General features: G+C 37.8%; 1 protein-coding gene and 1 long non-coding RNA gene across 2 annotated transcripts in view; one reads left to right on the forward strand and one right to left on the reverse strand.

The window, feature by feature from the left end:
• The window catches only part of LOC140137100 (poly(A)-specific ribonuclease PNLDC1-like), a 182,646-nt gene that overhangs the window by 123,814 nt on the left and 40,510 nt on the right, over nucleotides 1-18,322 (reverse strand). The window lies entirely within an intron of this gene.
• Nucleotides 216-9,140, forward strand: LOC140137093 (uncharacterized). The gene is made up of 3 exons (XR_011856802.1): nucleotides 216-342; nucleotides 7,238-7,344; nucleotides 8,813-9,140. It is a non-coding gene; the product is annotated as an uncharacterized lncRNA (long non-coding RNA).

Here is an 18,322-nt window from a genome sequence, read left to right on the forward strand (position 1 = left end):
TGCATATTTTTCACCGAAAACATATCGATTACTGAGCAAACTTGGATACCCTTCCTCCCACCAAGTAGCGTCGCCGTAAGTCTTACGGTTCCCCAGATACAGCTCCGGACGGACACACATACATCCATCCACACACACAGGGGGGGACGGAGGATTTCTTGATGACTGGCAACCTTGCATGGCCATGACGGCCTAATCGATGTATCGGTATTTCGCTGACTCGCTCATCTCGCTGTGTTGCTGAGCCATGTCGGCGGCAGTGCGTTGTACCAGCACGGCAATGGATTCTGCTTTTATTTCAACGATGGCTAGCTGTGTGGTTGCGTGATTGTGTGAAGATTTGTAAGTATTGTGTCACTTGTGTGGATACAGATAATTTTTATACATTTTAAAGTAAATAAAATAGACTAACGAGTACGACTAGGTTACAAACCAGAGACGCTGCATGCACTATGCAGCTGCATGCAATCGGCAATGACCAATGTCAACAGTGTCAGTCACCCTTCAACCCGGGCCAGGACCCTGATTGCTGGTTTCATACTACATGTACTACCCTGCCGCTTGCTTAGACTATTAAATTAAAGCCTCCAGCATACTTTCCTGCCGATTGCCGCTGCGGCAAGCGTCAGGACGTTTCAACCAATCACAAGCCTTTATTGTGTCCGTTTGTCTGCAATGCGTGTGCGCCACGCCGCTAAGCGGCAAGCGTCAGGGTAGTATGAAACCAGCATAATTCCAATCTAGTTCGCAACGCAAACTTAAAAAAACTGGGCAAAACAGACACATCATTTGATCGGTATGTATAGTAGGAATTCCAATTGAATGAGCGCAGCTTTCAATAGCGTGAGGTTTTTTTTGCGTACACTGTGCGATGTACGCCAGCGTGTGCGACTGTGCGTGATTAACACAGAAGTGCATCTAACCATGCCAAATGCACTCTTGATTGGTTAGCATTGTATCCAAGGTCGTGCGTTAGGCGTTGTAGTTTGATACGCGATATCACGGTCGCGGTTGGATCAAGTACAGCTATTGAAAGCTGCGTTCATTCAATTGGAATTCCTACTATAGGTATGAGAGGGAAACGTCAGTTAACACATTTGCTAGAGTCGGCCAAAATGGCCTAAACCGGCAATGCACATTTACATTGAAATAATTTAAAAGAACCGCTTGCTCAAGGAAACCTACATAAATATGTTGTCTACTTCACTTAGACCCATATATGATTTTTTTTGGTGATGAGAGACTCACACATGGAATTTCAGAGGATTTTGATAGCAGTTCCATTAAAAAAGCTGCTATCGTCATGAGACTAAGATCTAGAAACACCCCGAAATGTTTTTTTTTGGGAATTTTGCTAGCTGAATCTATTTGATGAAAGTCAATCTTTGACTAGATGTAACTTTGCTACGGAAAGTGCTATGACAAAAAAGGTTTTCATTGGCTTTCTTCACTCAAGGGCTTTAATTTGATATATAAAATGATGCTGTTTGATGGCAAATTTGGCATACCTACGGTATGATCGGTATTGGCGCTGCCCTATCATTTTTTTTGTGCAGAGCCACTATGGTATGGGTTCCCTGTACTATTGAAAACTATTCAATGAGACTTGGTTGTGCGCTGTAGCGCGACTGACTAGCATGCTAGCGGCGCCTGTGTACCGCGCCGCTGTACCGCGCCGCTGTGACAAGATTGCGCTCTGAAGTTATAAAAACAACAAACTCGGTCAAAATGTCAATTTGGACATAACTGCGCATGCTCTATACCACGGCACAGGAATCCTGTTGCAAAATCCGTCACTTTTTTTCCACATAGTTTTCTCAGTCGTCAATCCAGACGGTTGACAACTGAGGGTGCTGGACCGCTTGCCGCTGAGCGGTGTGGCACACGCATTGCAGACAAAAGGACACAATCAAGTCTTGTCATTGGTTGAAACGCCCTGCCACTTGCCACAGCGGCAGGAAAGTCTGATGGGGCAGAAGCGGCCATTGACCCTGTCATCGCATATATCAGGAACTACCGGTCGCGTGCAGCGCACTTGAATCTTGCGATTATCGCCCTATACACGTTATTGATCGCGTGGGGCGCTTGCTGGTGACGCGTTCGTTTACACCAGCGACCCCGACCACCCCATGGCAGCTCCCATACGTGTGTCAATTTGTGATTTGCGGGATCTTATTTTTCAGGCTCTGTACTACTGTAGCGTGTAAATTTGGCTGGTCCGATTTTGACAGTGGGGGACCTGCCCGGCATTCAACGTCAAGTTTGAAATTGAATGCATGAATCATTCATTGAACGGATATTGTCAACATTGTTTTGGCCACTTTTAAATAAATGTCGTGAACACCAAGCATATATTTTCTTCAACAATCATAATGCCCCATTGGTCTTTATATAGGTTTATAATAAATGCATACATCAATTAGATAATACTTGGCCAAGCTGGAACATACAACAATGTACGCGTTACGTCCATCATGTAGCCGCCAGCGTGCCAAGCGTGTATGCAATGTAAGTCCGCCGGGCCAGAGCCAAAAATGGTCATCACTCAACCTAAAATTTAGAAATTGTCACAGGAGTGAATTTCTCCGAGAGCTGGTTAGACTACTAGCCAAAGATAATGAAACGGCAAAAAAAAAGTAAAATTTGCCCGTCAATTTCGAAATGCAAGCAATAAAATACACACGTAGCACCCTCTCGGTGTGACGGGACGGAATTGTTAAATTTGATGTTACTACATTATTTAAAAAAGATAGGGTTTTTTTGTTCATGGTATTATAAAGGTCTTCTATCTGGTCGCATGTCATAAGTTGGGTACAATTTCCATTACATGGTCAAAAATGACAAAAAATGAATTTTTTGATATGTTGTATATATTGACAACCTCTAACAATTAACACCACTTTTAACCTTAGCACATGCTTAATTTTTGAGATAATGCTTAATTACTAATTAATTAATACACAGGCGTCTATGTAAATCTCAATTTTCAAATGCATTTTTCTCAAATCGGACCTCAATTACAAAAATTACTTTAACATTTTTATTTTATGCAAGAATGTCATCAGATTTGGAGGATATGTTCTCAATACATTAATGCTTGAAATGAACTATTTAAAATAATTGTACGTATGTTAATTACATTGTGGAGGTCAATGACCTTTTTACGAGTAATTAGCGAGATGGTTATTCTATTGTTGAGGAAATGAATATCATGAAGAGAAATGTACATTAGCATATTGCTAAAAATACTGAAATTCAACTAGGGTTTCATTAAAAATTAAAAAAAAGGAACATATAACCCTTTAAGGTGGTACTACACCCCTTGATAAATTTGTGAATATTTTTGCATTTTTCTCAAAAAATAATATCACACTGGTAACAAAAGTTTATGTATATTATAGGGGTAAGGAATCCAGTTACTACACTGGAATGTCAGTGACTCAAGACAAGCGGTACGTTATTTATGATAAGGAAAGAGGTACCGCTAGAATGTACCTCATTTCTTAACATAATAATGAACCCCTTGTCTTGAATCACTGAAATTTCAGTGAAATAATTGGATTCCGTGCCCCTATAATATATATATAATTTTTGTTACCAGTGTGTAGTTACTTATTTGAGAAAAATGCAAAATTAGTCACAAAATTTATCACAGGGTGTAGTACCACCTTAAATAATTAGTAATTGTTTTATGTGTACAAATTCAACATTCAAAGCTTTCAATACATCATACCCTCACTAGATTTGAAAAAAGTAACCAGTAGTTTTGACATGCTGACATGTGAATTTTCACATAGGCCCTATTGCACACTCCCGCATCCACCTGCTCCACATCCGCCTGCTCCTCCACCCCTGGCATTTTTCATTTCAACTGATGTGATTTTTTTACTGAATAATATATAATTATATGCTTCAGTAGACTGAAAGAGTATAAAATTAGGCTTAAAATGAGGTATCAACCACTGCTGTAGGATATGGGGTTACGGAAAGCCAATCAAATTTGTATCGCAATTTTCAGAAAAGTGTAATCCCTCCACCCTTTTTGCATACCCAACTTATGACATGCGACCATATAGACAATTTTAGCACTAAAAAAATCTCAGTGGACTTTGCAAAAATAAAGAACTAAATTAAAATAGGTGTAAAATTCCGTCCCGCCACATTTTGAGGTGATTTTTTACGTTCGGAAGGGACGAAAAAAATTCAGTCAATACTTTCAAAATATCAACTAAATATTCCTGAGTACACAAAATTTGAATTCATCAACATTGCTAGACTCAGAGTCATTTTAACTTTTTTTTTTTTCAGGCCTTTTGTAGTAGGATGTCAGCAATAATTCTATTTTCAGGGTCTATGGTGTAAAACATGGTCCGCCAGTCCGCTACATTCAGGAAGGCATAAAAAATTTCTTTCTCAGTCAATATTTTGCAATAATTTTTCATTGGAAGTGAAAGTTTTAAAGTGAATCAATTGTTTGTTTTTTGTTGATTTTGACATGGTGGACAAAATTCCGTCCCGCCACATTCCGTCCTGATTTTTACAAATTAAAGCCATATTATAACATTTGCTGAGGAAGACGCCCTCACTGAAATTTTAAAATTCCTTTTTTACACGATTAAATTGTACTTTATTAAACCAATATACCCTGCAAAAATCAAGACTCTAGGTGCTGTAGTTTTGTCAAAATCCGAGATTTTGAATAAAACGCCGAAACCGGCGCTTTATTATTACGATGGAATTGTTAGTCGAATAACACACAGTACGCATTACGACGGTGATACACACAAAGGGTCGTACCACAACATGACCGACAAGGAGTGGTACGTGCGTGTTAGCGACATGTGTGCTGGTAGTAAATTCCAATTTTCTTTGCTTTGCCGTAGTTGTTCGGCTCAAAAATAAAAGGATATATCTGACAGTAAAAGCTAACATTTTATGACAAAGAAATGCTAATCTATTTTGTTTGAAAATGTTATAATATGGCTTTAATGAGCGTACTATAAAGAGGGGGGTGGCCCATTCCATGTCAACTCCAGGGATGTGCACCGCAGCACCTCTTCAATTTTTTTCTTTTTCTGTGTGGTGGTAGATATTGATGAGAAAGTAAAATCCTGAAAATTTGAGCTTCATACTCCATTTACGTTTTCCGTGGCATCAATTTGAAATTTAGGGGTTCGGCGTAAAAATGTGTACATAGCCAAAGACGACGTTGGAGGTCCATAAGCGTATAAAGGGAACCCTTTAAAACTTTGAAAAGTATGTATCCTGGGGTACTTTTTGGTGTAGAATTCAAATCTGCTATCAGAAAACTTGTAACTTCTTTACTTTAAAAGATATAGGGCCCTCAAAATGCAACTTCGTCCAACCAGGACCAACTTTGGGGGGTCAGAACTCCAAAAGTAAAAATAATTTTAGCGTCAATTTTTTTGCCAGTCAGAGCCCTTTGGTAGGACATTACTCTTATCCAATATTGAGCATATTAGAATACATTTAGCTGAGATATTACCCATGGAAAACCACTTTTTTACATTTTGACCCCCCTGAAAACCAATGTCAGACAATTTGCCCCACCATCAACTTCAGGTATGTTGAAGATATGTTCTTGGACAACATTTCTGAGAGATATTGGCTTGGGGTCTTGATGGCTTCAACACATCAGTTAGGTTTGCCTACTCCATAGAGTTGTACACATTTTTGATTTTGCATGTATAATGATTTCATGTTTTCAAGTTACAAGTTTTCTGATAGCAGATTTGAATTCTACACCAAAAAGTACCCCAGGATACATACTTTTCACAGTTTTAAAGGGTTCCCTTTATACATTTATGGACCTCCAAACATCGTCTTTCGCGTTGCGACACATTTTTTACGCTGACCCCCTAAATTTCAAATTGATGCCACGGGAAAACGAAATGGAGTATGAAGCTCAAATTTTCAGGATTTTACTTTGTCATCAATATCTACCACCACACAGAAAAAGAAAAAAATTGAAGAGGTGCTGCGGTGCACATCCCTGGAGTTGACATGGAATGGGCCGGGTGAATTTTATAATTCCTTCCATAACAAAAGGATAGTTGAAGTTAATACCCATGTTAGAAACAAATGTTTTATCCCAGTAGTACTTTTGATACAAATTCAACAAACGTACTGTGTTCACAAATACATGAAGTTTATCATTCCGTCCCGCCACATCAATAAATTTGTGTTACCATGGCAACATGTTGATTCTTTGGACTATTTTTCTTGTGTTTGAATATATATAGTCTGTAACAGACTTGTTTTTAATAAGAACATGAAGAATCCATAAAATAACAGGCACAGAGCTACAATGTAAAAGGTCTATCAAAATTTCGTCCCACCACAAACGGGAATTTTGGCCCTGGACCCGCCGCCATTGTGTGCGAAAAGTGCGAGCAGTCAAAGCTTCACCCGAATTCTATGAAATGAGGCGGGCAAAACTGCTATGCAGTACCGCCTATTTTAAGGTCTATCCCATAATCGCGAAGGCACGCAAAAGCTCTATTATGATCGCGAAGGCACGCAACCCTGGCGTGATTGTTAGACACACTAATCATAAATAATTATGTTCATAAATAATTATGCTGACCTATGTACATGTATCATGCCAATAAATTAAAGTGGTACCGGGCTATTTTCAACTTTTTGTCACAGAGAGTGGCCCATTTAGCCGTAGTAGAAACATGTATGCTGCAAAACTGCCAACCCCCTGAAAGTGTCCCGATGGTAAACACATGCAAAAAACAAAGTATAAAGGGTATTTGCTATAGAAGTAGCAATGTAACAGGATTAATTACCATAGCAATGGATACACTATTTTCGAATGCATTGCCCTGCACTAGACAGTGGCCGTTGCATTTTTGATTTTTGGGTCAAAATTTACATACCAAAATGGCAGCCAAAATCATTAAATTAGGGTTTACTAGTGTGCAAAACTCCTAATTAGATTCCAAAAATAATCTTTTTTAAAAAGCAATTTTGGTATACATCCTGAATCTAAAAACAATGATTCTCTAAATTAATCGTTAAAATTTGAATTTCTAATTTGCGTGCGTATACATTAACTTTATATGTGTGATTCGAAAATGTGACCGACAAAATACACACATACATCGCTGCCAAACTATATTACATGTGTGGGTATTTTTGCAGTAACATTCAATATTAGTCAAGTTGATATTACTGATTATGCTATTATGTCTTTGTGTTTGGTTTGCAGTTGGCCCAGCTTATCGATGTGTGGAGATGTTTAAAATCTGTAAATGGATTGATTAATTTCTATGAAGGGTGTGTAAGGACACAATTGACATACTTAACTGTAACTTGGTAAGTAGAGTCATGACAACAGTAAAACTTACTGTTAGGCCTATACAGTAAACAAATTCAGATCAAAGGTAGGTGGCAGGGCTTTCAACATTTTGGAATTGCTTGGCGTGAGACACTGTCGAACAGTGGTGTACCGGGATGAAATTATTGTTTGTCGACTATGATGTTCATTTTGAGCCATGATTATTTGAGCCACAGCCAGTGGTGGCGCCAGGAGTTTTTTTGGCGGGGTCAAGTCAAGTACCAAGTCAAGTATTATTTTTTGGAGGAAATGTTCATAATGCCAAGCATTATGCAATATTCAGTTCTTTCATGCAGTAAAACAGGCTTAGAGTTTTGAGGAGTGTGAGAGTTCTGTGAGTGCTATCACACTCTTCTGCACTCCTTAAATGATCATAATGAGTATGATTTAAAGCACTCCTTAAATCTTTAGGGATACTACACCCTCAATAAATTTGTGTCTATTTTTGCATTTTTCTCAAAAACTAATAACACAATGGTAACAAAATGTATCCGCATTATAGGGGCAAGGAATCGAAATACTAAAATGGAATTTCAGTGACCCAAGACAAGCAGTTTGTTATTTATGATAAGAAAAGAGGTACAGCTAGGATGTACCTCATATCCAATCATATTATACTGAACCGCTTGTCTTGAGTCACGGAAATTTCAGTGAAGTAATTTGATTCCTTGCCCCAATAATATACATAACCTTTGTTACCAGTGTGTTATTATGTTTTGAGAAAATGCAAAAAAGTCTCAAATTTACCAAAGGGGTGTAGTACCCCCTTAAGCTTACAGCGCCTTGCCCAAGTGCACAACACGATGGTACCGCCAGGGCTTGAACTTGCAACCCTCCAATTGTGAGGTAGAGCCTGTACCACTGCGCTACATTGCCCCTGTTACTCATCAGACAACTTCAGCTTTCAAAATTATTTGTTCTAGCTAAATGTTGTGACGCAGGACCCTGATTCAAACAAACAAGAAGAGTCTTTCAAAAAGACACAGTTCATGGATCAGGTGTATAGTAATTTGTTCTAACTTTCCATTTTCATATCTAACTAGGACTATGCACTGATCCTTGTCATGTGGGGCAGGATTAGATAAAGGGATATAAACCCGGGTATGAGACATTAGAAATGATTTCCTAGCCTCTTAACCACAGGGTTGATGGGCTACAATAGCTATTCAAGACACAGTGTATGTAAGGGATAAACTGTGCATGAGATATGGGTCCAAGTGGGGGAAATGTTCACTCCGTGAACAAAAATAGACCTTTCAATCACACCTCCACTTTAAGTTTACAGGGAGGTATAGAATCCAAGATCCAAAAAATTCATTGGTTGAAATTCATGTTGGTAGATTTCGTCCATGCATTGCATGCAATAACATTGATTATACATCAAATGGTTTTATAATTAAAGCTTTTAAATAATTATGTTCTTGTTATTATTGTCTTCTTTCACAGGGGCATGATGATTTGAAAAGGGGACCTCAGGACATCAATCTACCTCTTATAGAGCTGCCATGGTTACAGAAAAAAGCATGCTTTTTGAATGGAGCGTACATTTTCTTGTTGGTACCGTTTATTCAACCTACACAATTTGTCAAACAATGCTATAAATTAGTATTTATGTAAAGTACCAGCCTTCAGCAAAAGTCAAGAGATGAATTGAATTATCTTTGGCAATATTAAGTGACATTTTATCAGACTATCTTTAATGATCTGGGGGACTAATTTGTGGCCTCACGTGAATGACACTGTATGTGTCATGTTAAAAACTGCTGTGGAAGAAGTAGCAATTAAGATAAATAATGGGCTTAACCCACCACTAATTGCAACAGAATTGTGCAGGCTCTGTGCTGGACTCTTATACCTGTATGATGAACTAAGATGCTCGCTGGTTTGGGAATGGCTCGCTAATTGCAAATTGGGCTAATTCTATTTATCATCCATTAATTTCAAAAAAGCATAATAAGAACATAATCACCTTCAAACTAAACCCTTCAGTTGATAGCACTTTACACTGCATGATTAGCAGTGTGTCTGCTATCTTCAGTAGATAGCACTAATCCCGGGGTGTAATCAGTGGTATATCTGATATCTTCAGTTGATTACACTGCATAATCAGCAATGTGTCTTCTATCTTCAGTAGATAGTATACAAATATTGACTGCTATGAGCAGCATGGTTATGATTATAGGCCCAAGGTGATCTCAAAACCATGCTATGACCCAAGGCACAGCGGAGGGTCATAGCATGGTTTTGAGATCACCGTGGGCCTATAATGTTAACTATGACCCGAATAAAGCAGTCAATATTTGTTTTATATACTTTTTGTCATCTGATTGGTTAAAAGGCCTATTTTATTGTTCATAGGCCATGGTAAAATTTACAAAGAAAGTTTTTTGTTATGAACTGATCGCGTCACCGCAACTGGCAGGCAGCGGGTTGGCGCGCTAGCGTGTGTAATGCGAACACGCCATCGCGGCGTAGAGTTTGATCAGGACGCACCGATGATGTGAAAATGACTATGCCCGGGAATAGTTCAGTTTTTACGTAATTCTTAAAAAGGAGGGCATAGCTAATTCAATGACTGCACTTTTAAAGGGTACTACACCCCTCGATAAATTTGTGTCTATTTTGCATTTTCTCAAAACTAATAACACACTGGTAACAAAGGTTATGTGTATTATAGGGGCAAGGAATCCAATTACTACACTGGAATTTCAGTGACCCAAGACAAGCGGTTCATTATTTATGATAAGAAATAAAGGTACTGCTAGGATGTACCTCATTTCCTATCATATATGCTGAACCGCTTGTCTTGAGTTACTGAAATTTCAGTGTAGTAATTGGATCCCTTGCCCCAATAATATACATAACTTTTGTTACCAGTGTGTTATTATTTTTGAGAAAATGCAAAAATAGTCACAATTTACCACAGGGGTGTAGTACCCCTTAACCAATCAGATGACAGGAATCTATATATGAGGTATGTAACACTATACGCCGTAGAAGTGACGTCATAATCGGATTAACTACCATAGCAATAGATGAATACAAGTTTTGAATATACCGCTGCACTGCAGCACGTTGCACTCATCACCTGTCTTCAATCATATAATAGAATACCACTCTTTTCAAAGAGACTAATCTTACAGGTGCAAGTGATCAGGATTTCTTTGACATTTATGGTTCAATGCATCGGTTACCGCATGAACGCTGTAGTGCGGGGCGATATAGCCAAAATTGTATTCATCTATTGCTATGGTAGTTAATCCGATTAACTACGTCACTTCTACGGCGTATAAAAAAAAAAAGTAGATCCCTAAAAAAGGTAAAAGAGAGAAAGAAAGAGAAAGGAGATAGAGAGAGAGAAGGGTAAGAGGACTGGTACTTTGTGTAATCGATGTGTAGGCCTATACACTGTAATCAGTGGTATGTCTGCTATCTTCAGTTGATAGCACATTACACTGCATGATCAGCAGTGTGTCTGCTATCTTCAGTAGATAGCACTATACACTGTGTAATCAGTGGTATATCTGTTATATTAAGTTGACTACATTTACACTGCATGATCATAGTAGAAAGATCACAGCGGTCCATCTGCTCTATCATTTTTAGGCAAAAGTGTCAGCCAGGTTGAAATTATCCAAAAAATAACAGTCCCATCTTTCTGATTACTCTGGCAGGCATTTCTGAAAAGCGACATGAGCTGAGATATTTGGTTTGAAAAATGCAGTTTTTGTGATTATTTTCCTTTTTTTAAAACCAAAAATGCCAATTATTAAAACAGACATAACTTTGAAAGTAAATATGTGACCATCCACCACAACTGAGCCCGGATGTCGCCAGTGCCACTATTGAGATATGCTCCATTGAACTTAACAATAAACAATAGGAAACAAAGGCAGGGGTGTGATTGGTGCTTTAAGAAAAAACCCAAGGCAATGAAATTGCATGGCGGAGCTCTCGCCTGTTGCGGCCGGGGTCCAGGGGCCAACAAGGGCCCTGGTGAGGTCCAGGGGTAACGCCCGGTGGGGGGCTCGAGGGGCGAAGCCAGAGGGTTTTACACACTTGAGCACCACTGGAGATGCAATTTCATGGGGCAAAATGCAAAAATACTTCACTTTATAGTATAAAAACATTTATTATCTGTGAATACATACTTCCAGTATCATATCATTCACATACACATGAAAAATTGCATCACCATTTTTGCACAGTACAGTGTGTCTATAAATCATCCAGTCAGGGTTCTAAGGAATTTTCATTTTAAAATTAGAGATTTTCTCATATCTGGAAACTGAAAATTCCGGAAATGTGACATCTCTGTTAAGCATTTAGCTCTTGGTCCAGGGCCACTCCAAAAGCGAAAAAAAATAAAATAAAATAAAAAATTTATAGAGACCTTTTGGGTAAAATGTATTATTTGGTCTATGTATTTACATGTATAAAAGTGGAAAAATCCAAATACACTAAGCCAAAAAAGAAACTTATAATTTTTCACAAGGTCATATCTTAAAATCCTCTCCATAAAAATGAACAAAAATTGCACACAGGATTACTTCAATACTTTACTCTAAACACTGGTCAGTAACCAAACAGTTGTCCAACTGACACAACAGCAAAATGCACTGACATGCAACACCTTCCTGGACCACATTCACAGCGCAACAGATTTCTTTGGCTGGGTTCCAATTATTCGCCTGTACATGAACAAAAATTACACACAGGATTACTTCAATACTCTACTCTAAACACATGTCAGTAACCAAGCAGTTGTCCAACTGACACAACAGTAAAATGCACTGACACAGAACCGCTTCCGGGATCACATTCACAGGCGAATAATTGGAACGTAGCCAAAGAAATCTGTTGCGCTGTGAATGTGGTCCAGGAAGGTGTTGCATGTCAGTGCATTTTGCTGTTGTGTCAGTTGGACAACTGCATAGTTAGTGACATGTGTTTAGAGTAGAGTATTGAGGCAATCCTGTGTGTAATTTTGGTTAATTTTGATAGACAGGATTTTAAGATATGACCTTGTAAAAAATTATAAGTTTCTTTTTTGGCTTAGTGTAATATGTATTTCATGCTGAAATAGCCTATTAGACTATGAGACATGGGCATTTATCTTTCACTTCCGTAGTCCACTCTTGGGCAGAACATGAAAACATAACAAATCAAGAGTAAATATATGTCTGAATTAATATTCAAAAAGTAAAACGTGGGAACTTTTTGACTTTAATTCAGACATCATTTAGGAGTTATTTGTTAATATGTTTTCATGTTCTGCCCAAGAGTGACAACTAAAGTGGAAAACCAAGGGCAGTGAGACGCATGGCTTATAATAGTCTATATGGTTTTCTGGAAGGCATATCGTAAAACCCCGTCTACAAGCATATAGAATGCTTCTGATGGAAAGCTACATTAATCCAGGCGCCATTATGGAGTTTGAGCAAATAAATTACGGATCCAAGCATATACAAACAAGTATTATTTTAAGACCAATCTATTGTATTGGTATATTTACGCTTGCTTCAATTAATTTAGCTTTCATAAAAAACACTATATATGCTTGTAGACGGGTTTTACGGTTCATCAAAAACTATGGGTCACAGAAATAAGTTGGTGTGAACTTTTTTAATTCAAAGATCCAGCTCAATACATTGATATACATTTCTTGTCAAATAAATAAATTTTCACTCCCCAAAATAGTGTAAAAGCATTTTAGGTAAAAATTATAAAAATCATGAAAAAGCATGTTTTAACCAAAATTTGATGGAGTACAGCTGGGTATTATTTTTCAATTATGCTTTCGGTGATATTTTAGGGTCATTTAGTCTATTGCAGAAACTTGTTTTTTTGCAAGTCCGTCCATAGAACAGGTTTTCGCTTACCTTATATTAATTTTCCGAACACCAAGACCACTGAAATTAGGAAAATTGGGCATCTACCTTCCACAGAACCAAATCACCAATAGAAAGTAGTCTAGGTCCATGCCAGGGATATTAAATGTATTTTGAAGATGTCAATTGTGTATCAAAAAGTCAAAATGTTGTGTATGCAATAAATACAATGACTCCCAAAATTTGCTTATGCTTTGAAACTTTGATTATTTTGTTTGTATTTAGTGGTTTTTTTAAATAACATATGGGTACAAAAGCTACTCCCAGTCCATGAGTATGGGTACGGTACGGGTACAGGTCTGAAAGTCAAACCAAAATAGGGTATGAGTACGGGTACGGAAACAGAGCCATGGGCATGGAAATTGGCACTTTCGAGTACAAGTACTACAACTACAAGTCTGCTGATTTGACAGTTTTGGACAATTTTTCAATTGGGGCGCATATTTAGGGACTTTTGATTTGAGTTTAGGTGTTTCTTACAAGAAATCAACCCTCTGGAGTGGCACATCCCTGTAGACCTTATAAGGCTGTATCAAAATGATTGTTACCCAACAGTTTCCTGTACAAGTACAAAAAGACACAAAATCACCTAATCAATATATAAATTTCTGTCATTTCAAGAGGATGCTATGTTGCAAATATCACAACTTTATTTAATATGTCAATCATTTTGATACAGCCTGTAATATGGCCTCCCATTATCCCATATAGTTTTTGCCTGCCAAAAATTAATTCTTCCCCCCCCCCCAGCACATGAATAATGTAAACGTGGACATTTTCACAGAACATTTGTGCTTTTCACGCTTAATGCAAATACCACGAAAATAATAACTACTCAAATAATAATTGTGTTCATTCATGTATAGGACTGCAAAAAACTGGTATCCTGTAGTTCAAAATTGGCAAAGCACACAAAATTACATGTGTGAAAATTCCCACATTTTATGTCAAACTTTATGTCACAGACCAGGGACTTGTGAAATTTGGTAAATAATAAATATCTGCTGTGAAACAAACTTAGATAAGTAATTCTCTGGCCATGGGTAGTGATGGCTGGCAAAAGGAAAGGGGAAAATGGTGCTTTAAGTTAATTGATAACCTTATCTACATATGAGACAAAATAAATTCACACCAAAAAACAGGTAATATTGTTCAGCAAATTAATTCTTATATTTATTTAATAAAGTTTGTTGTAGAAAAAATAATTGATCAGGATACACTTACCCAATAAATTTTAAATAATCAGCAGTACTATTTCCAAAAGGTACGTTTGACCAATAAAAATGTAGATTTATCAGTATCTTTTCATGGAAGTACATACTTCCATGATATGATCAATTGAACAAGATACATCTTTCCTGTAAATCATTCAATCTGATCAAAATCCTATCAGTGGCGTAACTAGGGTTGGTAGCGCCTGTGGCAAGAAACAAAATTGGCGCCCCTACCCCCACCCGAGAATATCTTGGACGCTGGGGTGATAAAAAGACATGAAATTGCAATCATGCTCATGCATGCCAAATGGTAGGTTCAATATTTTTTTAAGTGAGGCCGATTTGTCGCCCCCTAGTGGTAGTGCCCGGGCACATTGCCCCCCCCTTGTCCCCCTAGTTAGGCCACTCAATCCTACTATATACAGCACTATTTTTTTGGAGCGATTGCCGAATAGGGTGCAACTCTACTAGTCTTATTACAAGACTGCCCTACCAGAGCTGCCAATATTTGAATCTTGAAAAAAGGGAGATTTCCTGTTGCAATCAGGGAGATTTGTCAAAATGTGTACATCTTAAGGCAGCTGTGTACTCTAGACATTGTTTCTTTCGCAAAAATTGAGTTTTCTTGATATGTTTGTACTTTGTTATGTTTTTTATAAATACAAGGAATGAAAATCCAGATTTGTAAACTCCAACTGCAATATTCTAAGGATTTTATTTCACTATTCCACTCGTGTTTGAAATTGAAAAGGAAAGAAAATCTTTGTTGTACCAACAGGGTACACGCGCAACAACGCATCGCATGTTAACGCACAAATACGCTTACGACACGCTGACGCTTATCTGCATGCGCGGCGCATCTTATGGAGACACCACGGAAGCACAAAAACCTAGTGGTCAAATGGCTCCGTTTAGCTGATAAAATGTGGGTTTTTCAATTTCTTTCCCGATTTAAATATCAAGTTATGAATGGATTTCGCTCAAACTTCTCAAGGGCCGTGGATTTACCCGATGTTTATATAATGTAAGGTAGAAAAATAAAAACTGCTGCATTCTCCTGCGAGATTCGATGAAAGCGCAAAATGTGACCACTTTAAACTTCAACAGCCATTATTTCAATGTTCATTTTCTCGGTAAAATGACGATTTAGGTACACAATAACTCAATAAATACAGCATCTATAGGTAAGCAAATATGATCATCGTAAAAAGCATGATCGACTCAGAAACAGTTTTCTGATTTTTTTATATTTTGGTCTATTTTCGATTTTAGGCATCATTTTGTGTAAATAGGCGTTTGTGAATTTTAAAAAGTTCAATTTGATGAATTAGGTCGTGTTCACATATAAATTATTTACCCGGGACCCGAGTTAATCCGGGTTGTACCCGGGTCCCGGGTTGAAAAACAAAATAAGTTATGTTGCTGTAATTTGCAAGATAGTTACAAAATATAATTGGCAGTAACTTCCCCAAATTTTACAGAAAAATATTGAAAAATAAAAGAATGAGATCAATTTAGAAATGTATGTGCAAGCAGTGCACAGTTGAGCTCCCTGCATGTCTATGGTAGTGTTCTAATCAAGTTGATGGTTCATTGGTCATCCCTACTTTTACCCCCCTTGGGGCCAGTTTATATTTTTGGGAACATCCTGATTATGTTTTGGGGTCATCTCAGGAACCTAAATAAGTTGGTTTGGTTTGGTCCTGTGGGGTGCACAGAAAGTGGTCCTAGCTCCCGGCCCCGAGTAAATTGAAGTAAAAATAGTTTATGCATAGATACTGTATGGATATAATTAAGATAATGCCACACTTTGTATAGGGCACTATGGGTTTGTGATTTTCTTTTGCTACATTAGTGGAACCAATGTTTTTTTACATCCTTACCCTGAAAGGATGAAAATTTGATTGGTTCCATTTTTTTCTATGCCCCCGGTGGTTCCCACGAGGGGCCGAAGGTCACAGTGGGGCCAAAACTTTTAAGTTTAAAAGTTTTAAAAACAGTCCCATCATGTTGTTATGTATCTCAAATTGTTCTTCTCATTACAGGAAATAAAAAGTCAATTGTCATATTTTTCTACAGTGCTTAGTTCAGGAGTTATAAGGCCGAATAGGTCAAATGTCAAAATTTTCATTCACAGAGATTAAAATTTAAAATGGTCCGATTTATTGAAACTGGCGTTAAATTACTCCCCTTAACATAAGAAATCTCAAACATATACTTAATTCATAATTTTGGTGCAATTTGTATTGTCCTTCCCCCATCAGATTTAATGCAGCCAAAGTCCAATAGAAATATGTACATCCGATTTTGAGGTCAAACATTTCTCAAACAAATTATTTTCTTATTTAAAGTTTGTCAAGAGGAGTAATATGAGATAAAGCGTGATTGAATCAGTGCATTGAAGTTTGGCCTCTATGCATGAGATATTTGACATTGACCTTAACTAAGGTCAAACTCCTGAACTAAGCACCCTAGTGTAATATGGCAATTGACTTTTATATTCCTAGCAATATGAGATATATTACAATATGATAGAACAAATTTTACAGTTTGGCCCCATTATGACCTTTGACCCCTATTGGGCAGCATAGGGGCATAGCAAAAATGGAACCAAGTCAAGTTTTATAATTTGAGGTGTAAGGATGTCAAAATTATTGGTTCCACTAATGTAGCAAGACGAAATGCTAACTCAAATATCTCCCCATAGCGCCCTATACTATTAACTATAGGTCATTGGGAAAATTTGCCCCTTTTCTGCTGTAACTGAATAGGAAATACTTCGTCATGATGAGAGGAATACATTGGTATTTTTTTAACTAAGTTTGACCAACATTGAAATTTCACCCTGCTAATTTGTCATTTTAGAATTATGCAAATTAGGCACTGGCTATTCCACTACTACACAAGACTTGAAAAAGCTTTTGTGTGAGCTTTTGTAAAATGCATGCATACAGCATGGGAAATAAAGTTATAAAAGGTAAACATATCTAAAAGTTAAATAAAACAATATTGTAGTTTATTCCTGACTGTGAGGGGTGGTGCAATAATTATGTGTACCCCCGGGTGGTGAATTATGGGGGGGGGGATTTTTTGGGGCAGGCCCAAAGGGGGGGGAGGCAAAGATTTTTGGCAGGTTGAAAGGGGGGGTCAAGCAATTTTTGGCAGGTCAAAAGGGGGGGGGGCAAGCAGTTTTGGCACAGATATTTTGTGCACCGTTTCTATATTACGACCTAAAAAGGTGTAGGAAAATGTTAGGACCACATTAAAATATGCAAAATTTCCTGCTCGCATTATATGATAAGACAATTTAAGGTTTTAAATTCAGGTTCCCAAAGAATTTGCTGTGTAAGGAGGGGTGGGCAAAGATTTTTTGGCACATGAAAAGGGGGGGGGGGCGCAAAGGTTTTTTGGCACATCAAAAGGGGGGGGCCAAAGATTTTTTGGCACAGCCAGAGGGCGGGCAAGCAATTTTTTTTTTTCATTTTGGGAATTCACCACCCCGGGGGTACACATAATTATTGCACCACCCCTGACAGCAACAGCATTCATAGCAATTCCAAGAACAGTGGAATCTTAAAACCCAAAAGTGCCAGGGCCTAGAATTTTAGTTCACATTTCAGGAATTTGTGTTATCACTTATCAGGAAAATTGATACATATAATGTATATACTCTGGAAAAGTTTTGTGTTATCAGGAATTTTTATGTTGGCAGATTTTATTGTAATGAGTTTCCACTGTTCTTGGTATAACAATGACTCATCAGTTTCTGGGGGCGGGGGAGTGCAATTGGTTATTTTTAGGGAGGGTCCATCACATCAACACTGGGCCAGGTCCCAGGTCTACTTCATCAG

Source organism: Amphiura filiformis, chromosome 2 (assembly GCF_039555335.1).
Source record: "Amphiura filiformis chromosome 2, Afil_fr2py, whole genome shotgun sequence".
NCBI classification, from domain to species: Eukaryota; Metazoa; Echinodermata; class Ophiuroidea; order Amphilepidida; family Amphiuridae; genus Amphiura; species Amphiura filiformis.